At 31.0% G+C, this 25778-nt stretch overlaps 2 long non-coding RNA genes across 2 annotated transcripts; one reads left to right on the top strand and one right to left on the bottom strand.

The window, feature by feature from the left end:
- The first annotated feature begins 672 nt into the window (after positions 1-672).
- Positions 673-16995, top strand: LOC143256062 (uncharacterized). The gene is made up of 4 exons (XR_013030981.1): positions 673-775; positions 1825-1885; positions 10176-10301; positions 16055-16995. It is a non-coding gene; the product is annotated as an uncharacterized LOC143256062 (long non-coding RNA).
- On the bottom strand, positions 4077-4883 carry LOC143258038 (uncharacterized). The gene is made up of 2 exons (XR_013032105.1): positions 4748-4883; positions 4077-4474 (listed from the first exon to the last, which is right to left on the bottom strand). It is a non-coding gene; the product is annotated as an uncharacterized LOC143258038 (long non-coding RNA).
- Positions 16996-25778: the final 8783 nt, after the last annotated feature.

The raw sequence follows: 25778 nt of genomic DNA, 5'->3' as shown, positions 1-25778 counted from the left end.
ACTACTGTAAATTGGAGTTCTAGAAAAAATATTTTTTCAATAACTATAACTACTTTTAATATATAAAAACATTACATTTTATATGAGTAAACCTTACGAAAAGTTTGAGCTCAGCAAATTCATTCATCTTTTCAGTTTATGAGTCTTAGTTATCTATACTAGAGAAATTAATTACTAGCACAAACATCCGTCCAGAACGGCGTTTTTACTGGTAAAGGAAACATGTCTGGTGCAACAATGGGTCAGGTAACTTAATCTACTGGAATGAAAGAGAATACTTTATCAGTACTTATATTCTAAAACGTGAATTAAATGCCCTAAAATTTATGGAAGTGGTAAATGAAATAATTTATATTACAGTCTTGTATTGTTATCTGTAGCCAATTAATACCAATGGTATGATTATTTTCAATAAAAAAAGTATCTAATAACACCTTTAGCTATATAAACAAAAGCTTATAGAAATATTTTAAACTAAATACAGTTGCTCAGGGAAGACATTTACGACCAAGTGGTAGGCTTGGCATGGCCAGGTAGTTAGGGGCGCCCGACTAGTAGTCTGAGAGTCGCGGATTTGTATTTCCGTCACACCAAACATGCTCGCTTTTTCAGATATGGGGTGTTATATGACGATCAATCCTACTATTCGTTGGTAAACGAGTAGTCCAAGAGTTGGCAGTGGATGGTGACTTGCTCATTTTCGTCTAGTCTTACACTGCAAAATTAGGGACGGTGAGTGGAGATAGTCCTCGTGTAGTCTTACAAGTTAAACATAGTAAGAAAGTTTTCTTTACCAGTTTAACCTATATTCAATCTTTATTTTCGTATAGTAGTTTCTCATCTTAATGTACGAGAAATGACGATATTAATACTATAGACTATTACCTATTAGGGTTGAAGAACATTTCTTGTTGTGGCATATTACTTACTATTCTGTGATGAGGTTGACTGTTTTAAGAAGTCAGTTAACAATTGAAATTATTTCATCAGTTGTAGTGCATGCGCTGACCATAATAAATATAAAAAGAATTAAACTGGTTGTTGTTGATGAAACTGATATAAAAGTTTATACATTATTATAAATATTGCTCCTGTTTGTTGAAACAAGAAGAGAGATAAAGATCTGACGAAATAATACTTGGGTTATTGTAGAACTCTGAGTAATATTGCGTTTTTAACGTATATGAAAGATGACACAATAATATCTCCTAATAAAAACGTTAAACTTTAGAGGGTTTAATTAAATACGCATAAATTCTTAAACGTTCGTATAATTTGAACTGAAGAACAAGATATTTCCAATAGATATAGTTAAAATTCTGTACCCTCAAATGTAAGCAAGTCGTTTATTTATACGTATACAAAAATTAATAAGAAAGAATACTCTGATAAACGTTTTTCCACCGGTGCTCCAGCATTATGATTAAAAGTATTTGTTTAAGTCCATATAACGAGTAAAAATTTCACGCATGCATTTGAACAAAAAGTTTGAAATTGATAATATACGGTTCTACGAAAGAAAGTTTCAAAGGCAATTTGAACAAATTTAATTGTTGTTTGTTTGACATTAAGACGTTGAAAATTAAATCATGCTCTAAACGAAAAAATTATGCAGTCGTTTTAGCTTCAACCCTTTATAAACTCCTACTATTATTATTATAACAACAGGAAGAAGTAACAACATCATGTTTTGTAGTGGAAAAGAATTCCGATTAGTTTAAGAAATACAGAGTTGCCATATTGTTACTTCCGTCATGTATTTCATTTGTTTTTATTGCAATTGTTTTTCCCTTCATGTTTGTTTATTTTTTATGTTTAACACAGAGCTACACAATGGGCTACCTGTTCTCTGTCCACCACGGATATCGAAACCCTGTTGTGATGTGTAAGTCTGCAGACATTTATCTACGCCACTAGTTGTATTTCCGTTCTGTTTAATGATAACAATATTGTTACATACAGAAGAGTTGAACTTTTACCTGACAAAGGATCATTATTACAGTAACTGAGACAGGCATGGCCAAGTGTGTTAAGGCGTTCGGCTTGTAATCCGAGGGTCGCGGGTTCGAATCCCGGTCGCACCAAACATGCTCGCCTTTCAGCCGTGGGGGTGTTATAATGTTCGATCAATCCCACTATTTGTTGGTGAAAGAGTAGCTCAAGAGTTGGCGGTGAGTGGTGATGACTAGCTGCCTTCCCTCTAGTCTTATACTGCTAAATTAAAGACGGCTAGCTCAGATAGCTCTCGAGTGGCTTTGCGCGAAATTCGAAAACAAAAACCAATATAGTCACTGTGCAATGTTAGTCAACTGTTCATGTAGTTATGGTCACTTTTATTGGAACGAGTGTGGCTTTGTGATTAACTGATTGGAGTGTGAATTCTCATATCCAAGGCTCGCTTATATCTCGGTGAGAGTCTGGTGTATTGTGAAAGTGACATTAAAACCGATTCTTCGGTCATATACGAGTAACCCAAGTTCTGGCTGTAGGTAATGCAAGCCAGATAACATGTTTCTATTTATCAGTTTCAAATTATGAACAGCTTTTTGTTGTTAGACTTGTGATGAAAATTTTAACAAACATTCTGAAAAAACAAATACATTATTGAAACAAACACATTATTTTTGTTGTGTTCTTAATGTTTAACCTCAATTTTCTTGAGCGATCTTACATGTTTGTTATTACTTTCTCTTCAATCGCTCAGTCTTCTTACATTGTGAACTAAGTTACACGTTTCATGTGCTACTAAGTTGCTTGTTATGATCATCACATATTTATACTGAAATGTCAGTTCATTCGAACTTGTCCGCATATGTCAGTCTGCAGGCCCCGGTCATTCCATTTGTACCTACTACCTTTATTTCAACATAAATAGTGTGTTGAATAATAACACGATCAATGTAAATATTATAAAAAAACTATTTTTGTTTTATAAGAATTTATTATTTGGTTCAGCAAATGTCATAAACCATAGTCTTATCTATGTTGTGACGATTAGATTCTCCTAAGCTTCACATGCGGTTCCTAAGACATAAGCTATTTTTGACGTGTTCATAATTTTACCATTTTGAAATTATGGTTTAAGTCGAAAAATGAAAACAAAGTTCCTGAAAAAGATAATTATCTATCAGTTTAACAGAAACTTTGGAACATCATTTGTCATAATACCAGCTTTCAGTCCTTATACAGCTTTTTTAGAAAAGGTTGTATCTCAGTTAAGGTCGCACTAGAAAGTAAAAAGCCTCAAAGAACAGACTATCGTACACTACTTGTCGCGACACAATTGTATGATAGAGACTTCTTGAGCCTCGTTGAAAGACATATGAAATACAGAAAAAAACAAACAGTCAAGGAGAACTATGTTTTCATTTTAAACACAACACAGTGAAAAAGAGTTTAGCTAAGCATTGTTTTATACAGTAAAGTAATGTATATATATAATTCTGATAAAGAATGAGATGTTAGTCATAAGGAACGAAAGTCCATAAACATTCAAATCACGTTTCATCTGAAGTACCTCAATCAATAATTAATTGCTTCACATGACCAGAAAGCCTGTTATTTATTATACTTTCTACGATATTTGTTATTTATACAGTCTTTTCTGATTTTTATGTAATTTATAAACACTCTTTTTCAATAACTTTATGTATGATTACATAGTTTTTTTCTTCGCGAATACTGGATACCTTTTAACGCCTTCAATACTTAAACATTATTTTTTTTTTGTTGCTGTTGCCATTATTCGAGTTGTTTCTTACGATTTTTAGTACAGTGTATCTCATTTGTTCTCGAGTTGCTTTGGTATCTCGGTTTTACATCACTTGAGGTTTGGGGATAAGAAATATTTTAACAAAGTGCGGATTATAAAGTCCATGAGTTTGGTTCATCTTTACCTAAAGTATGTACTGGTTTATTGCCATGTGCCACTAAAAAACAAATAAAATAAAATAAGAGCTGTTGCTAAACTTCTTTAATTCATGTTCTTGTAAGTAAATAATTACAATAACCAAATTGAAATTTAAAATATTCTGTAATAACATAACGTCTATTACTAGGTTATCAAATAATAAAGTTTCAGTCATAAATATTTGCAGTTTCACCAAGAATAAGATAAATTACAGATGACAGATAGTGAATTCTCAAATACTGTATACACATGTATACAGCCGCTTTAGATTCAATGATTTGAGTTTCAAAAAGAACCAAATCCCCCTCTCTTTAGATTATTGTATCCTACTCTCTAGATACCACGTTCGCCATACAATTCTTTTACACGATGATTATATCCTCTAGTACCAATTAGTCTACTATATCTATCACCTCCACTTGCATACCCGAATCCATACCCGTGACGTGACCCTGCTACGGAGAGTTTATTTTGGTTCTCAGAAGTGTTGTCAAGTTGTCTGTTATCTTCGCTTCTGACTAGAGTAAATGTTGCCAAAATTATTGCAACACATTGCAGCTTTCCCTAGATGAAAAAATCCGTATGTCTTGAAGCAGTAGATAAATGACATAATACGTTAATAGATGTTTTAAAATTACAAAAATTTACAGCATTTAGAGAAAAATAACAGTGACAGAATTTTCCCAGTATTGACAAATTACAGACGAAGAATTTTAAATATCGAATATTGAAAGTCATTGTTTATAATGATCACAGCAAATAAAAAACAAAATCTTTCTTATCTTTCGGATAACCTTACGGATAATACCAATCTAAATACAGTTTTTGTACGCTTACCATTTTCGGTGTAAATAATTTCATTACCGAATGTTCACTACAGTCTCTGTTCAATCTCTTTACACTGGAAATGACAAGAGTGCAAATTGAGAGAGCGAAAGAGTTTGTAGAACAATGACTTCACTGATGAAAAGCACAAGATTTATAGTTGATGTCTGCAGTGTCAACCGAAAACGTCGCACTCAGAAAGCTAGCTATATGATTATTCCACTTTTTACCAATCACAGTACGAAATACAATGCAGAAAATATTTTTTGCCAACAGGCTGAGAAAGAGCTGCAGTGGTCTTATGATATGAAAAAGCAAACTTATGTGTAATTAAATAATTACAGTTCATAATGAATATCATCGAATACGAATATACCAGGAACAACAGACGGGCAAGATATAATTTATAGTATTATATTATGCAATCAGTAATGATAATACTTTGAGTCATATGACTAACAGATTATCTCAGACAAAAGTAATGATACATTTTTCATCATTGAGTTATTATACCTTAAATAGAAACAAAGAAACAAATCTCCTCAAGTGAATTCTGATATTGATTACATTTACCTTCGTAGTAAGAAAATTTCTTAAAGAAGAAAATATGAGTCTTGTATAATAACAAAGTCATATCATTGTAATCCGAAATATTAAATAGAATCAATAATAATAATAATACTTTAATATTTTGTCCTGCCATCGAAATATCTAGAAATATCTGATGCCACTAAACTCATAAGATTTTTAACATTTTAAAACTTGTTTGCTGGAATGCGATAAATTTAATTATTTGACATTATTGTCTAATATTTAGAATTTTTAACTCATTTGGAATTAACTTCTATTGTTTCGTCTTCTTTGCATCAATACATTTCAGATGCGATAACCTTATATCCTTTCCAACTTTTTAATTGGTGAATCGTCAGGTAAACGAAGGTTATGAAAATTTCTAGACGTGAGAATTGGTTGATTCTTTAAAAATACACTAAGTTTTAGGTGTGTTAGGACAAAACAGAAAGCATTACGTACGTAACCATTGGTTATGGATAAGTGTATTTTATAATATTAACTACTAAGTATGATTATTTTGTGACTTCAGCTGCTTAAGAAGTTAATAAAAGTTAATAAATTCTACTTAGGGGCATGATTTACTTAATGGCGAGAGGTCTCATTCTTTTTCGGCTACAGCAGTGACCTCACACATCTCCAGACAAATAAGATTTTTCGTAAAAACAACTGGTGTATATCCTAAAATACAATACAGCGATTACCGACCATATACTGGGTTATTCTATTTATGCTGCAGAGAAAGTGACGTGCTTATTGCTTCGAGTTTCCGCCATCTGATGGAATTTGGAACATGAAACTCATAGTATCATTGGTAATTAACTCAATTAAAACAAGCACATGTTGAACATACGAATGTGAGTTCTCTTTATATATATATCTATATAAAAGTCGAAATTTTAATGAATTCAATGATTTTTTTTTATGCAAACACAAAGTTTTCTTGAATTTGCTGGTTTTATAAGATATTTCTATTGAATGGTTTCGTATATACGGAAGTACTAATTGTACGGCTATTTTTGAAACCATTTTGTGTTCAACTAGAGTGTTGGAGAAATTATGTATTTACTGTTACATCAGTTGTCAATTTAACTTTACTTGCAAATCAGTAACTATTAGCTATTTGTTGTTTGGTACACTAGATTTTTTATCGTTCAGCTATCTGTTATAACTCTCTAGTCTAGCATACGGATAGCTAGTGCAGATAGCCCTCGTGTCGCTTGTCGAGAACTTCCAAAAAACCAAACAGAAGATATTTTCATTGTGTAAAGATTTTGAACTAGCTATATTGATAGCTCTAGTGGTAAGTATAGTCACAGTGTTAAGTTTAAATATTTTAATTAAAAGTGAAGGAATATTCATATGAGACAATTTAAAAGGATGGATGACTTACTTAATGGCAAGATGTCTCATTTTTTATGGGCTACAGTAAAGACGTCACAATGCAGAAGACCTATAAGAATTGGCATGAAAACATCAGCCCTTCTTTCTAGAAAACAATACAGAGATTACAGACCATATAATAGGTTTGTTTATTCATGTTGTAGAGTTTAGCGTGCTTATTTCCTCGAGCGTGCATCCATTTGTTCGAAGTTTCAAAATAACATTTATAGCGTTATGGGTAATTATCTCATCAGAAACAAGGGCACGCTGTTCTTTCTTAGGATTGTTTGTTTTGAATTTTTGCGCAAAGCTTCACGAGAGCTATCTGTGCTAACTGTCCATAATTCAGCAGTTCAAGATTAGAGGGAAGGCGTCTCGTCATCCTCACCGTCCAGTCTGAATTCTCTTCTCTTTTTAAAGAATTAAAATGTTTTCATTCACAAAATATATTTGTTATTTATATGCTTCATTGATCGCATCTTCAATTATCTGAATCATTGAGAAATCATATTTCAATTACATTGTCTTTTCTATTAGTGACAAGCAATTAATAAATAGCTACAGAGCCATTTTATCTTTCATAATAATTTTATACTCTGATTATACACTGCTGGCCAAATTCTTAAAGCCATTGAATATAAAGACAAGAATGCATTTTGCGTTGTTAGACTCAACCACTCACTTGAATAGAGCTTTAAAAGATGAAAATAAGAAAAGAGAATATAATAAGGCAAATGTGAACACTATGAAATTAGCCTAAATACTTAACAGTTATTATACAGCTTTTTTAGGAAAGTTTGTATCTCAGTTAAGATCGCATTAGAAAGCAAAATAGGTTCAAACAACACTCTTTGTGGTGGCACAATTATATGATAAAGATTTCTTGGGCCTCGGTGAAATCCATTTGAGATACAGGAACAACAAACGTTCAAGGAGAAGTAAGTTTTCATATTTAAACACAACACAGTGAAAAGAATGTTTCATTAAACCTTGTGTTTTGTACTGTAAAGTAAATATATATATATAATTCTGATAAAGGATGAGACGTTAGTGAAACCGAACGAAAGTCCATAATTAAACATTGAAATCACGTTTCTCTTGAAGTACGTAAGTCAATAATCTATTGCTTCACACAACCAAAATGCCTGTTATTTATTTTACTTTCTACGATATTTGTTATTTATACAGCTTTCTAATTTCTGTGAAATTCATAAACACCTTTTTCAATACGTTTATATATGATTACGTGATTTTCTTTTTCCCGATAACTTGCTACCTTTTCACGCCTCTAATAGTAAACATAATTTTTCTGTGTTTGCTAATGTCATTATTCGAGTTGTTGGTTATAATTTTTAGTATAGTGTATCTCATTTGTTCTCGAGTTGCTTAGGTATTTCTGTTTCACATCATTTGAGGTTTAGAAATAAGAAATCTTTTAAAAAAGTGCAGATTATAAAGATCATGAGTTTGGTTTATGTTAACTTTACGTACATACCACTTTCTTGCCATATGCCACTACAAAAAGTAAAATAAAAATATCTGTTACTAACTTTCTTTAATTTATGTTTTTGTAAGTAAATAATTACAATAACCAAAATGAAAATATTGTGTAACTACATGTAATGTATTGTTAGGCTAACAAATAGTAAAGTTTCACACATAAATATTTTCAGTTTCATCAAGAATACAAAAAAAAATAATTATCAGCAAGTTAATTCTCAAAAACTGGATACACTTGCTTAAGATTCAGTTATTTGAATTTCAAAAAGTTTAGATACAACAGAATACAGAACCAAACCCCTCTTCATGGGCTACTGTATCTTCCTCAGCTGCCACCATATCCACGTTTGTCATTCAATTCATTTTCACGACCATTATATCCTCCAACACTATCGAGTGCTCTATATCTGTCGTATAAATTTGCATACCCGACTCCATACCTGTGACGTGACCCTGCAACGGAGAGATCATGTTGATTGTTAAAAGTGTAGTCAATTTTTCTAAGAAATTTGCTTCTGACTAGAGTAAATGTCGCCAAAATTATTGCAACACTCATAAGAAAAAGGAAACTTACATGCAATTAAATAATTACAGTTCTCAAACACGAATATACCAGAATCAACAGATAAGCAATATCTAATTAACAGTATTATGTAGTCAGTAATGACAATACTTTGAGTCATATGACTAAGAGAATATGTCAGAAAAATAATGATACAGTTTTCCATCAATGAATTGTTCTACCTTTGATAGAAAAACAAACAAACAAAACTTTTCAAGTGATTTCTGATATTGATTACCTTTATCTGCGCAGTAATAAAGTTTCTTAAAGAAGACAATATGAGTCTCTTATGACAACGAAGTCATATTATAGCAATCTCACATTTTAAATAGAATCAATGTAATAATAATACATTAATGTTTTGTCCTGGCATCTAAATATCTGAAATGTTTTACCTTGAAATTAAGACACTAACGCCAAATATGGAAAACATTTCTAACATATTAATTTTTTTTGGTGAAATGCAGTAACTAATATCAAGAATTTTAAAACTCGTTTAGAATCAACTTTTGCTTTTCCGTCTTCAATCCATTATTAAATTTTAGATATGATAACCTTAAAATTCAACTTTTCACAGACTTTTAAATGGTCAATTGTCAGGTAGATGAAGGCTATAAAAATATTAAAATGAAAGAATTGGTTGATTCCGTAGAAATAAACTAAATTTTTAGGTACGTTCGAATAAAACAGAAAGCATTACTTATGTAAATATTGAATATGGATAACTGTATTTTATAATACTAATTAGTAAGTATGATTAGTTAGTTACTTCGACTGTTTAAGAATTCACTCTAAACTTAATAAATTCTACTTTGAGGGATGATTTACTTAATGGCGAGAGGTCTCATTCACTTTGGGCTACAGCAGTGACCTCACGCTACTTCAGAGCAATAAGATTTGTTATATATCCCAGAGTGCAATACAGAGATTAAAGACCATATACTCTGTTCGTCTATTCATGCTGCAGAGTGTGGCGTGGTTATTGCTTCTAGTTTCCAGCCATCTGATGGAATTTCGAAAATAAAACTCATAGTATAGCTGGTAATTTACTCAATTAAAAGCAATCACATTCTGAACATAAGAATGTAATTTCTCTTTATATATATATATATATACACAATATATATAAAAATGTCGAAATTTTAATGAATTCATTTATTTTAAATTTATGCGAACACAAAGGTGAGATGAATTTGGTAGTATTTAACATATTTGTGGTGAATGGTTTCCTAAATATGAAAGTACTAACGGTACGACTATTTTTGAAACCATACAGTGTTTAGTTGGAGGAGTGTTGCACAAATTATGTATTTACTGTTCCATCAGTTGTGAATATAACTTTACTTGCATGTCAGTAAGTATTAACTATTTATTGCTTGTTACACTATAATTTTTATCATTCAGCTATCTGTTTTATCTCTCTAGTCTAACTTAGCGACAGCTAGTGCAGATAACCATCGTGTAACTTTTCGAGAACTTCCAAACAAACCAGACCAGAAGTTATTTTAATTGTGAAAAGATTTTGAACTAGCTTTATTGAACGCTCTGATGGTAAGTATAGTTACACTGTTAAATTTAAATATTTTGATTAAAATTAAAGAAATATTCACGTAACTCAATTTAAAAGTGTGTATGACTTACTTAATGGCGAGATAGTTTCATTTTTTGGGGGCTACAGCAAAGACGTCACAATGCTGCAGACCAATAGGAATTGGCATGAAAACATCTGGTGTTCGTTCTGTAAAACAGTACATAGATTACAGACAATGTAATAGGTTTGTTTATTCATGCTTTACAGTCTAGCATGCTTATTTCTTAGAGTTCGCATCTATCTGTTGGAACTTTCAAAATAACACTTATACCGTTATGGGTAATTATCTCGATTAGAAACAAGGACACGATGTCCTTAGTATTGTTTTTCTTGAATTGTTGCGCAAAGCTACACAAGAGCTATCTATTCTAGCCGTCCCTAATTCAGCAGTGAAAGACTAGAGGGAAGGCATCTCGTCATCACCACCCTACCGTCTGAATTTTCTATCGTTGAAAAATCACATTTAAGAATATTGTTTTTTTTTATTAGGAACAAGTCATTATTTAAAAGCTAAAGAGCTATGTTATCTTTTATAGGAATTTTTATATTCCGAGTATATATACGGATATATATGTTAGTAGATACAATTCAAATCGCACAAACTAAGAAATTAGAACTTTTATTACAGGCAGTTATAAAGACTTTCATATGTATAAGTATGTAATTTTAACAGGAAGAGAATAAATTTTGACAGTTGTTGAAAATAAACACCATTATAAAAACTTGATGTTTGAAATTATTGCAAGTTTTTGATAAAAAACTTAGCCAGTGAAAAGTTCCAGCAGCTTCGGATATGGTGACGTTATAAGCGTGATGGTTATTCTATTATTCAGTAAAATGTATTCTTCTTGTGGTGCACAAATTTTATCGATTTGTCGTCTTGCTGATTATCAGTTCCATATAAAGTGTGTTTATGTTGAAGCCCCTGCCGTTCAGATGATGTATTTATTAAGTGTTATTCTGGAAGATAATACCAAAGTTCAATTCGCAAGTATAAATCAAATAAGAATATTTATTAGGTAGTTTGAATTGTTTTGACCTACCTACAAGCAGCTGTTACAGGGATTAGCTTTAAATTGTATTGATAGAGTAGTGGATTGGTGTATGAATCTACCATTTAAAAAAGGGTTTAAAAAGTCATAAAATAGCATTTGTATTACAAAAAAAAACCTATGTAGGTTTGTTTGTTTTTTGAATTTCGCACAAAGCTACTCCAGGGCTATCTGTGCTAGCCGTCCCTAATTTAGCAGTGTAAGACTAGAGGGAAGGCAGCTAGTCATCACCACCCACCGCCAACTCTTGAGCTACTCTTTTACCAACGAATAGTGGGATTTACCGTCACATTATAACGCCCCCACGGCTGGGAGGGCGAGCATGTTTGGCGCGACTCGGGCGCGAACCCGCGACCCTCAGATTACGAAGCGCACGCCTTAACGCGCTAGGCCATGCCGGGCCCCCCTATGTAGGTAAGGTACTGGTTTGTTGAATTTTATCTACGGACAAACTTATTGGATGACTATTTGCTCTAGCGGACAATAATGTAGCGGCGAAATACTGGAGGGAAGGGAACTGGTAATCACCACTGATCGCGAATTCTTGGGCTACTTTTGATATTGCTATAGAGCATTAAATCTGACATATAAATAATTATTTGAATACCTAGTCTACAGTGAAGAAAGGACTGATATAGTACAAAACGAAGTTACTCATGAATTCTTCATCACTTATATGTTGGAGTTTTCAGTCTTTCTGGTTTATCAGTACAAGTTGCAAAATAATTTGACAGATTCACCTCTAATTGAACATTTCTAGAAGGTAGATAATGAAAGACTGATAGTCACACCTGACAGAAAAAGATCAACGATTTCATTTCTTTTATAGTTGTAAAGTGTTAGATTTATTGTTTTTGTGTCTGGTTAACGTTAAACAAAACAATATGTTTTAATTTTTATTGGTAATTGATTGTTTTACCAAGTGTTTTTGTATATGAAGTTTAATTCTGTTTTTAGCTATTTGTTCAACACTTATAATATGTTAACCCTAGCAATTGTTATAAGCCGTAAAGAGTCAAAATGTCATACAACACCGGAGAGTTCGGCGGATTATGGAATACATTAGTTCTCTTTATAATCTTTCCTTTTGAGATAAAAAATATATGGAAAATGAACCTTTACTTGGATAAAAACTAAACAAATTTAAAATTGTGATGAATAATTACTAAAATTTGTTTCGTAAACATTATTAAAAGAAATAATATATTTTAACTTCTTTGTTATTTGTAACTAATTATTAAATAATTTTTCACGAGGTTTATTTTTATGTCTTCAGGTGAAATAACGGTAAGTTAAAAAAGCCCAAAATTAAATTCCTATCAGTAGACAGAGTGTAAATAACTTATTGTGTAATCTTGTATTAAATGTTTTTGCGTAATATGAATTTTGTTCATGTAAATATGTCAGCAAAAAGTCGTCCTTCTTGAAGGAAGTCACACAAGTGCAATTTAACATTATCACACAAAAACTTTTGTCGTTATCTTTTTCAGATAAAAAAAAAATATGCAACTATTTATTCGCTCTGTGTATTCAATTTAGAACACTACAAAAGGAAGTCAAGTCTTTACTTTAACTAAAACTAAAATCATTTGAAAATGTGAATCTGCCAAAATGCGTCTGGTTAACATTAAACAAAATAATGTTTAATTTTTTATTTTTAATTAATTATTAAAGAAAGTGTTTTTTTCTTATGTCCCTAGGTCAGTGATTAGGTTATAAAGATTCAATATTCACTTGCGAGCTAGCAGACAGAGAGAAAATAGCTCATTGTGTATAATTGTCAGTGTTGGTGAAGTCACATCAGATCGCAGAGACAGAAAAAATCCTCGGGATGTTGTAGAAAATTGTGTTTTTTGTTATTTCGTTTGAATTTATTAATGTAGAATTAACAATGCATTCACAAAAAATGAAGCTAAAATATCTTAAGTAAAATTGTGAACAAAATTTCAAATAAAGAGAAATTTATACTCGACTTATTTCAGTTAATGTCAAGTTTCATAGACGGCTGATAGCATGTAACCGCTCACGTCCTTGTGTATTTAAAAATTCTGCGAGGCTCCGAAATCGTTTTAATTCAATATATTCAATTACGGAGCTAATTTTAATCAGCTCACTGACATTTTTTATTTTGTTTTGAATGATGATATAGTTGGTATAGTTTTTAGGACCATCATTTTACCAAAATTAAAACAGACATAATTACATAGTAAAGAATTTGTTGAGTTTTCAACTTAGATGTGCAACACAAATTATTACTAAACACCCACTAACTGAGAATAAGGCCTGATAGTGCTTGTCCTTTTCATTATAACTTAGATTAATAGCTATAAATTCAAATAATCAATATATTTTTCTATATTTAATTTTTATAAAACAACCAATACTTTTTTTAAGTTGTATATGGTTAGTTAATGATTTCATTTATTGAAAAAAAGAGTAAGAAAAACCATTACTTGAACATTACCTAATTATGTAATATTTTAAAAAATAAACATCCTTATTTTAACTAAAAGAGAAATTTTAATCAATGTTACTATTTCTGAATACATTTTTTTTTGTAAAAAGTAAGTACACTTTAACATTGGTGTTATCTTAAATTTACTTTTATAGGCCTGTCCACATAGCGTAGCAGTTTGATCTAAAGACTTCCATTTTCTAATTTGTAATCATTGTTTCTCTCCGATGGAATTTATTGTTAACAAATGTCGACTCAGCACGAAAAGCACATTATTTAGTTTCAAATAATCTTGTCTTAATTTTCTTGTATTTTGAGGAAAACCTTCAAAGAGTAGTTCTTAACGTACCTTCTTTTATAGTGCTAAACGTGGAAATAACAAAGGACTAAGGAAGAGCTGAACAACCAATATCACGGGCAACACAAGTCTTAAATTCACAGAATGCACAAAGCTATGTTTCGGCAGGCATCACGTTTTTGTTGTATCAACATAAAATTTACCTATTATTTATTCACTTGAAACTACCATCTTCCCACAAATGTTTGCTCTATGCGCCATAAATAACAAAAGAATAAATAATCTTCCTTATCCTCCAGTATTTGATGCTGTCGTTTATTCTTTACAATATGAGGAACAGAAACACCAACATGGTATTACTGGAGTTTTTCCTTTCTCGAAGAGTCGATTCCCTTCAGGGAACGTGAAAGTAAAAAGACCCATAGCCAAAAAGCCTGTCATGACCAGGTGGTTAGGGCGCTCATCTCGCATTCTCCGTGTTGCGGATTCTAATTCTCGTTCCACCACATATGCTTGTCCTTCCAGCCGTGGGGATGTTATAATGTGACTGTCAATCACACTATTCGTTGGTAAAAGAGTAGCCCAAGAGCTGGCGATGGGAGGTGATGACTAGCTGCTTTCCCTCTAGTCTTACACTGCTAAATTAGGGACGGTTAGCACAGATAGCCCTTGAGTAGCTTTGTTCAAAATTCACAAAAGATACAAAAGAAAGAAGGAAGTCGCTCAAGCGCAAGTTAATATTACCACACCAAACATTTATCGTTATCTTTCTGAGATAAAAAAGAATCATGTTACTATTTTCTGCTCTATTTACTCAGTTTAAAACTCTATAAATAGAAGATAAATCTTTACTTGGACTGAAACTAAGCTAATTTCAAAATGTGAATAACGATTACCAATATACCTCTGGTAAACTTTAAACGTAGTAAAAAACTTCAAGTTATTTGTTATTTATAATTAATTATCAAACCAGTTTACATGTGGCTAGTTTTTATGACTCCATGTAATTTAGATTAGGTTATATGGACCGAATATTCAATTGCAAGCAAGCGGACAGAGTGGAACCAACTCATTCTACAGAATTGACTGTATCAATGACGAAACGGTCTGGCATAAACAGGTTGGTTAAGGCGTTGTACTCGTAAACTGAGGGTAGCAGGTTCGAATCCCCGACGCCCTTTCAGCCGTGGGTGTGTTATAATGTGACGCTCAATTCCACTATTCGTTGGTAAAAGAATAGTCCAAGAGTTGGCGGTGGGTGGTTTGACTAGCTGCTTTCCCTCTATTCTTACACTGCTAAATTAGGACGGCTGGCGCAGATAGCTCTTGTGTAGCTTTGCGCGTAATTCAAAAACAAACATGACAAACATGAGACTTTGGGCCGTTGAAAAGATTAATATTTTTATGTAGAATTCCAAACAAAATGTTATTTCACATGAAGATATGATGTTTATTTTATTTGAAATTAAGAACAAAATTACAGATGGGGTTCTACCAACCACAGGTATCTGAACGCAATTTCTGGCGTTTTAAGTCTGCAAATATTCATCAGTATCACTTGTGTATGTGTGTGTCATTATATGTTTTTTTTCCAAAGGGTAAAAAAATATAATATAAACCTTCTAAGATGTTGATGAAACAATATAACATTAACGGTTAATAGAAGATTTCATATGTTTGAAAATAAGTAATTTTATCTTCTTTAAATGCGTTTTGAAAGTCATTTATTCCATCCTAAAGGTTAAAACATGTGATAACATGGAACAAAATTAGTTATCAATCAAGACGTTATGATCAATGAATAAGCTTGATGATTTTGATAATATAACATGATATTTAATTTTTAAACACTCTGTTCGATATTTAACACATAAATATTATTTTTTCCCTTGTTTATTTGTTGCTAAGCCTAAACCAAACCTGACTGATTTCTGTGATCTGGTCACTTCTTCTATCGAAACCCAAGTTTTATACTCATAAGCCTCAAAACCTAAAGTACTGTCAACCCACTGGAGGTATCTTTTTGGAAAAGATTACGCAGAGAAAATAGAAGTATATGAAGATTGAAAGTGTGGTATGTAGAAAGTTTAACAAAATTGGAGGATGCTGATTTTGTTATGTAATATATCAAGTTATCATTTTATAAAACTTCAAATTAATTTGGAGTAAATTCATAGATTTAAAATAAAAGTTGTAAGTTTTCTTTTATTCTGTCATTTAACAGAATGAAAATGTTAATTATGTCGAAGAGTCAAACTTTATCACTTCATTAGTCTGTTTAATGTAACATGAAGGTTGTTTAAATTTTGTAATCAGAGACTTTGTTGCTCTTTGAAAGAATGAAATTGGTATATGCGTAAGATTATTTCAAAGAGGTTTTATAACATTAAACATCAACACCGTTAAAAGTAACCTTCCATATTGTTATTCCAGCGCTATATCTAGTGCTCAATGTTTTAGTTTTCAAAGGAATATCCATTACTTTTACATAGAGAATACAGATATTAGATACAAAATTAGTTTCCAAATTATTATTAATTCAATTTCTATTTTAGGGTATTAGCTTCATAACTGAAATGCAAAGGTTAATGCAAAGAAAGAAGTATTAAGTAGACCGTGAATTTGAGATAACAAATATTTTCTTCGACTTGGTAGTGAACAGACTATATTTGATTTAACAACTAATTTAAAGAAAATGACTATATCTTCAACGTACTTTATTAAACATACAAAATGAAAACAGTCATAAAAGGCTTCTGTTGATAAACTAATAAAGTCTTTTGGAACAACCATACACTACTTAAACCTTATGCAAGATTACTTATGAAATATTCAGATATTCTCAGAATTTTATACTATAATGAAGCAATGGCGTGAACATCTAAAAACTATCAATCTGTAGATGTGAATGAAATAATAAATACGATGGTGCTACGTACTGTTCTAAAATTTAACAATATCTCAAAAGCAGAAGTTATGATTTAGTTTCATTAAATATAGCGTTCTGTATTGTGTAATATCACAAACAAACTTCAATAGAAGCATTTTTACATTTTGGGTGCACTATAGCTTCAGAAATAAACAGAAAGTAAATGTTGTACGTGCAACATCCTTTTTTTTAACAACAGAACACAATTTTGATCGAAACATGACTATCTTTGTGACTATGTAAGAATTTGATTATATCTTTTCTTGATGTAATTTTATATTTAGTACTGAAAAATTCGAGGGTTGAAAATTTATATTTTCAATAACAGCAACCCAATTTTTAATATATCAAATTATTAGAGTTTACATTTGCGAAATTTATGAAAATGTTGAGTTCTTCAAATTGAATTATATTTTTGCCGTGATTTATAATTACTAATTACTGTTAGTGAAAATATGTTTGGTACCTTAGAGGATCATATCGATTAATTTGCTGAAATGAATAGTAACATTTATCAGAGCATACATTTTTAGATTTGAAATAAGCACCCTAGATCGTATGAAAATAGTAAACGAAATAATCTTATGTTAGTTTTGAATGGCTATCTAAAGTAAATTAATGTTAATGGAACGATTATTTTTAACAAAAACAGTATATATGAAATAATACCTCTAACAATACAAACAATAACTGATAGAAATGTTTTAGACTAAACATACTTGCTAATAGAAAATACTTCCAGCATTTACCACCATGGGATAATCCCGGAATGGTCAGGATGTTAGGTTCGCTCGACTCTTGGTCATTGGGTCGCCGATTTGTATCTCCTTTACACAAGATATAGTCGCCCTATCACTCGCGGGGTGTTATAATGTGAAGGTCAATCTCACTAATCATAGCTAAAAGGGTAGCAAAAGAGGTGGTAATCACTAGTTGCCTTCCTTCTTGTGTTATACTTCTAATTTAGAAGGACAAGAAGCACACGTAGTCTTCATGTGGCCTTACAAGTTTTGCATAACAACATATGTATATGTTTATAATAATTAATAACAAAAACATGTTATAAAACTTTTACACTAGGGCATCAACATTACGATAATATGCGTTTTTTAAAAGGACCACGTAAGGCATAATATAATATAATGTTATCTGCATTGTTAATTGGATCCCATGTAAGAAGAATATGTTAATTTTTAAACCTGCCTTGAAATATCTCGAATGTTTACCCTCGAAAGTAAGATACTTACGACACAAAATGGATGAGATATCTAACATTTTAAAAATTGTTTGGTGAAATACGGCTACTTCAATTATTTATGACATATTTATCTAATATTTAGAAATTTGATACTCATTCAGAAATAACTTCTGCTATATCGTATTCTTCGCATCAGTGTATTTTAGACATAACATATTTATCTAACATTTAGGAATTTGTAACTCATTCTGAATTAACTTCTGTTGTTTCCTCTTCTTCGCATTAGTGTATATTAGTCAAAACAGTTCATTATGTAATTTTTTCCAAGATTCTCAAACGGCAGATAGAACAGGGCCACATGATCACGACTATTTACGTATGTGGTGAAACTCCAAAATCGTTTAAATACAATACATTGAACTCTGGATCTAATTTTAGGTAACTCTCTGACGTTTTCTCTTATTGTTTATCCAAATGGTGCTATTAGTTGTTGCGGTTACTAGTTTCAACTATCTTTGAAAATCATATTTCCCTTAAAAACGATAAACACACGAAAAATTGATCATTATACCAGACATTTAAAGCAGCCATACAATGTAGTTCGCTCCACTTCAATTTTTTGGGGGTGAATAAATTGTTTATATAACTTACTATTAATTCGGGTTTCTTAAAATAAAGACATCGGAGCGTGCTTGATTTTGTTTACTTAACTCATTTTTACTAACCTTGGCTTTATAGACTGTTAGAGTAACATGTTACGTGTTTGGAAATGCAGTTTTTGTTTCGCTCAAATTAATTTTTTTCAATAAGAAAATATTAATATGATGACTATGACATAACAAAAATATATATTTAACCTATTGTCATCATCACGTAACAAAAAATGTCCGGATCAAAAAAATGATTAAGAGCTAATAGTGATCATTTAATGTTATTCACATTTTTAATATCTCTTAGCAGTAAAATACATCATGTTTAGAAATTACAGGATAACATTATAAACGAGATTTTTAACTGATATTCTTTCACACCAGACGTTACGCTGAGGAATCCAATCATCAATACAGGTGTTTATATTGAATCAGATCCGTATATTATTATTATCAATATTTCCTTTATCTGTAGAGATATTTAGTTGCTTAATCAGAAGCTGGTATTTTAAACAGAGTACCCCTCTTGTTATTATAAGCATTGCCTTCCTAGCAAACTCCAGTTTGAAAATAAAACAAGTGTTGGTTAAGAAAAAAATCTATCGACAAGAGATATGTAATATAATCCTTCAAAAATTTTGATGAAAAAATAATGAATATGTTTTCAAAGTCGTTTCTTCCATCCTAAAGGTTAAAGTATGGGATACCACGGAACAAAACCAATTATTCAGTAAGACACTATTATACATGAATAAACTTTGTGGTTTTCTCAACCTCACTTTATATTTAATTTTTGAAGACTTTGTTTGTTATTTAACAAATACATATATTTCCTATTAATTGTTTATTTGTTGCTAAGCGCAAACCAACACATATTGCTATCTGTGATTTGGTCACAACTTGTATCGAACCCCGAATTGTATATTGATAAGATCCAATGTTACGTTCAAACGACTGCGGCTTTCTTTCGAAAAAAGACTCCGTTAACAATAGAAGCATTGGAATGATTGAAAGTGTATGTCGAAGAAAGTTTTTCAAAACTGGAAAAAGTTAGTTTTGTTATGTAGAGTATTAAGGAGAAATCTTTAAAAGGTCGGTTTCATTTAGAGAAAATTTATTTATTTAAGATGTAAATTGTAATTTTCCCGATGTCTGTCAAATAACAGATTCAAGTAGTTGACTTTTCTACTTCATTAAGATGTGTCATGTAACATAAAAGTTCTTTAATTTTTTTTGTAATCAGAGACGTAATTGCGCTTTGAAAGAATAAAGTTCCTATATACGTAAGATTATTTCAACCAGATTTTATAACAATAATTTCCGGCTGTCAGGATATGTACATACCTTTTCAGATAAATATTTATTACTCCGATTTTTTTAACTTCATTAATTAGCTATCATTTTGTGACAAAAATTGTTCAATCTATTGTTCTATGAAATGAGACGGTTACATTACTATCAATATTCATTCTGTTTGTGGAAACGTGCAAAGAGATAAGGTTCAAACAATGTGATACTTCGGTTATTGTAAAACACTGAATAATACTGTGTTTTTAATGTATATAAAAGTTGGGACGATAATATTTCATTATGAAATGTTAAAGTTTAGAGGCTTTAGTGTAATAGGGAAAATTCATAAAAGTTCGTATACTTTGACTTCAATAACACGTTGTTTTTAACAGATATAGTTTAATGTTACATTCTCTGAAATGTACACAAGTCGTTTATTTTGTACGTATACAAATATTGATAACAAAAAGTACTCTTATAAACATTTTTACAACAGTGCTTCCGCATTACGAGAAAAAGTATTTGTTGAAAGTCCACATAATGCGCAAAAATGGATTGGGACAAAGAATTTGCAGTTGATAATATACGGTTATACGAAATGAAGATATTCAAAGAACCAATTCAATTATCGTTTGTTTCAAATTCAGACACTGAAAATCAAACTACGTTCTAAATGAAAGAATAATACAATAATTTTTGCCTCGACCCTTTATACATTTCTACTGTTACTATAACAACAACAAAATGTATTTTATCATGAACAACTAAGTACATAATGTTTTGTAGGTGAAAAGAATTCCGGTTAGTTTAAGAAATATAAAGTTGTCAAATTGTTGCTTTTACCTTGTATTTCATTTGTGGTTTATAGATATCGTTTTTCTTTTTATGTTTGTTTATTTTGATGTTTCACACAAAGTTACACAATGTGTTATCTGTTCTCTGTCCAACAGATTCTAATCCATTAAGTTTTGCCAAGGGTTTATTTCCAGTTCTATTTAATTATAACAATATTGTTATATATTGAAGTGTTGAACTTTTACATGACAAGAAATCATTATTACAGTAATTGTGAAATGTTAGTGAGTTGATCTTGTCGTTATGGTCAGTTTTTTTACATTGACGAGAGTGGATTAGTGGTTAACTGTTTGAAGTGTGAATTCGCAGATTAATGGTTCACCTTTATCTAGGTTAGAGATGCTAGGAAAGAGACAAGGTAACCCACTATTCGGTAATATAAGAGTAGCCAAAGTATTGGTTGTATGTGCAGTAGGCCAGATACCTTATTTCTATTGATTATTTCGAAATTATGAACGGCTTTTGTTTGTTATTCTTTTTATGAAGGTTTGAACAAACATTGTGAAAGAAGCACATCGTTTTTTGTTAAAAACTTAAAGTTCAACCTCAGTTTTCTTGAGCGATGTTATATGTTTGTTATTCCTTTCTTTTCAATCGCTTACTCTGCTTATATTATAAAAACGTCATCTCTTGTCATGTTAAATCATGAGATATTTTACGAACCTTAAAAGTTTCAAAATCATGATTAAATTCATAAGAACAAAAAATATTCAATTTTACCTATGTCAGCGTTTCTACCACATGAAATAGTGAAAACGCTCAATATACAACCGCGAATACATTCATCTGTGTCTGAACCTACATAGGTAACAATGGATAAAAGGAAAGTTCTCACAACTTGTAAATGTGATACTTAGAACGATAATAAATGAATTTATTGTTAACCATTGCAGGCATAACACGGATAGCACATTATATAGCTTCGAATAATATTGTATTAATTTTGCAGTGTTTTGTGGAAACCTTCAAAGTATAGTTCTTAACGTCCCTAACTTTAAAATGCTAAAGATAGAAAAAAAACAATTCACCGTAGTAAGAGCTGAGCAACCAATATATAGGAAAACATAAGCCTTCAATTGACAGAATGCACAAAGCTGTGTTTCTGTGGGCAACACGCTTTTCTTGTACCAACTTAAAATTTACCTATTCTTTGTATACTTGAAACTACCATCTTCCCACAGATGTTTGCTCTATGCGCCATAGATACCAGGAGAATAAACAATTTTCCGTATCCTCCAGTATCTGATGCTGTCGTTTATTCTCTACAATATAACGTTTGTTACACTTTGAGCCAATGACATACAATTTTCAAATTTATCTGTTAGCTTGTTCACTGGCTACTCTCGATTTGAATTCAGAAATTAAGCTCTTACCTAAGTGACTTTGGGTTATTGTTCAAAACTATTGAGCTCGCCAGTTTGACATACTCTGAATCCGTACTTGAGCTACATCGACGTCACCAACTGTTTTTGGTGTTCCAGGAAGAATACGTCATATTTTTTTTTATTGGACATATAATTTTTCTCACAAACGTAATTTAATTATAATTTTTTTGCTCAGCTTTCGTTCTTCAAAAAAGAACATATCTTGTTTCGTATTTTTGAGTGATGTGAATTTTGTTTCTATAAATATATATGAGAACAAAAACCTCCTTCCAGCAGGAAATTAGTGAAATTAACATTATTACACTAAGACATTTGTCGTTATCTTTCTCAAATAAATAATTTCATTTTTTATATTATTTTTCATATTATTTTTTCTATATTTATAAAGTTTAAAACTCTAAACATGGAATTTAACCGTATACTGAATAACCTCCACCATCGTGTTATTCTTTTCACCTCATCCGTGTCTTCCGCCTCCATACCCATAACCTGACTGTGCTAACAAGAGGTTATTTTGATTGTTAGAAGTAGAATCTATTTGTTTATTACCATCGTTTTTGACTAGAGAACATGTCGCAAAAATTATATTGAAGCAGTAGATAAATAACATAACGTTAATGTGACAAGGAGTTAAAGAATTTGTGAAATATAACATAAACTAAATTTTTGTGATGATGATAAATCACTGAAAAAGAATTTTAAACATTAGTTATTGAACATTATTGTTTACAATGATCACTGTAAGTATGAAACAAAATCTTTCTTAGCTCTGCGGTAAATTTTACAATAATAACAGTTTAAATATGGTTTTTGTAGGCATACCATTTTCCGTCTAAAGAATTTTATTATCGAATGTTTACTTCAGTCTCGGTTTAATCTCTTCAAACTGTAAATGATAAGAGTGCAAAGAGAAAGTGGACGAGAGCTTGTAGAACAATAATTTCACTCATGAAAAGCCCAAGATTATATAGTTGATGCCCGCTGTGTCACGTGAAAATGTGGCATCAAAACGCTACGTTAATGTTCCACTTGTGTCCAATCACAGTACGAAATACAATGCAGAAAAATTCTCTGTCCATAGGATGAGATAGAGCTGCAGTGGTCTTTTCATATGAAGAAGGAAACATCCGTGTAAGGAAAGAATTACTAATAATATTTAATATCATCAAACACAAATACAGCTAGGATTGATATAGGTTGGCTAAATAACTTTAACAGAATATTTATTTATGTCTGAGGTAATCTGATGGTCATAGTTTTCCATCATTGAATTTTTCTATCTTATATGAAAAACAAACAATCAAAACACATCAAGTGAATTCTGATATAGATTACACTTATGTACGCAGTAACAAAATGTCTTAAAAAAGAAAATATGAGTGTTTTATAATAACGAAGTCATATCATAGTAATCTTCACTTGTAAATATAATAAATGTAATAATAACATGTTAAATTTTGTCCTGCCATCGAAATATCTCGAATGTTTTCTTCGAAATTAGGATACTTGCACCACAAAATTGATGAGATGTCTATCATTTTAAAAGTAATTTGATAAAATACGGCCATATCAAACATTTATAATGTATTAATCTGTTATTTTTAATTTTGTAACTCATTCAGAATTAACTTATGATATTTGTTCCTCTTTGCATCATTGTATTTTAGACGTAACAGCCTTTTTATGTAACTTTTTCCTTTCAAACTCCAATGTCATTGTCAAAACACATATACGACAGATAGAACATGACCTCAAAGGACGTAACATTTAAAAGGATAAATTTAAAGAAGCCCTGAACTATTGTGGAAAAGAGTGTTTTATTATAATGAGTGATGAGGATAAAACCCACTTGTGGAGAAATATATATGTAAAAACCGCTAGTTTTGGTTTAGAATTTTTTTTTATGTAGAGGACCGAACAACGTTTTGACTTTCTTCGGTCATCGTCAGGTCCACAAAAAAAGTAAGAGATAATTGACCGATAGCTGACCATATGCTTGAAAGGTGTTGTGTAACTGCGTATAGAAATGTAGAGGGTATGCTTAGATGTTTGATTATATTTATTAATATAGGTATAAAGGTGTTCCTTTGTATTGGTTTATTTTGGGCTTGTATTGCTGCATAAGTAAAGCTTCTTTAATTTTGCGTTTGTTTATGTTTGTTTCTTTATGTAGATAATACTTATTGATGTTGATGAAGTATTGTTTTATTTTGTCTAATTCGTCGTTAATGTCATCTTGTGAACGGGAATAAAGCGATCAAATATCATTTCTTAACATTTTAAATACAAGAACCAAAACACAATTTAAAACAAAAATCCATCGAAAAATCATCCATACTGGAATCTGCATTCCTTTGGACTCAGCATATAAAACAAAACCTAAACTCAACATACCAAAAAACAAAATAAACACAGCCATAAAGCTATGCTCACTAGATAAAATTAACGACGAATCAGAGAAAATAAAACAATATTTCATCAACATCAATAAGTTTTCTCTACAAACCGTAGAAAGGATAATACGAACACATCTAGACAAAAAGCAAAATCAACTAACAAAAGTAAATATATTCCACGATTAAAAAGTCACGAAACCATATACTGGTGCATACCATATATTCCGGACATCAGCAGAAAAATAACCAACACTTGGCAAAAACGAAAACAAAATATGACATTCCAGTTGACACTAAATTTATTCAATAACCAGGCAAAAATCTATGATCACTATTATCTAAAAACTACACTGACAAACACCACACCAACATTGTTTATAAAATACAATGTGATAACTGCCATGACTTCTGTATTGGAGAAACAAGTAGAAAAATCGAAATCAGGTTCAAAAAATCACCTTCTCACGTTTTCGAACATTGCAAATCAAATAACCACAACATAACCATAGAAAAGATCCAAATACTAAATAATGAAACAAAGTTAACTAAGAGTTACTTATAGAACAACTCAAACCAAAATAAACCAATACAAAGGAACACCTTTATACCTATATTAATAAATATAATCAAACATCTGAGCCCATTACATTCCTATACTCAGTTACAAAACCCCTTTCAAACATGTAATCATCTATCGGTCAGTTACCTCTTTCTTTTTTTGTGAACCTGACGATGACCGAAGAAATACGAAACGTTGTTTGCTCCTCCACAAAAGCATTTTCTCAACCCAAACCAGCCGTTTTTACACATATAATATATTATTATCTCATTTGAATTTGTATTTTATTTATGTAGAATTAATAAATCATTCCCAAGCATATTTTATCATTCAGCTTTCTGGTATATCTCTCTAAACTAACTTAGGGACA

Source organism: Tachypleus tridentatus, chromosome 7 (assembly GCF_004210375.1).
Source record: "Tachypleus tridentatus isolate NWPU-2018 chromosome 7, ASM421037v1, whole genome shotgun sequence".
Classification (NCBI taxonomy): Eukaryota; Metazoa; Arthropoda; class Merostomata; order Xiphosura; family Limulidae; genus Tachypleus; species Tachypleus tridentatus.
The sequence above is the reverse complement of the archived record's forward strand: the minus strand, read 5'-3'. Positions and strand labels throughout refer to the sequence as shown.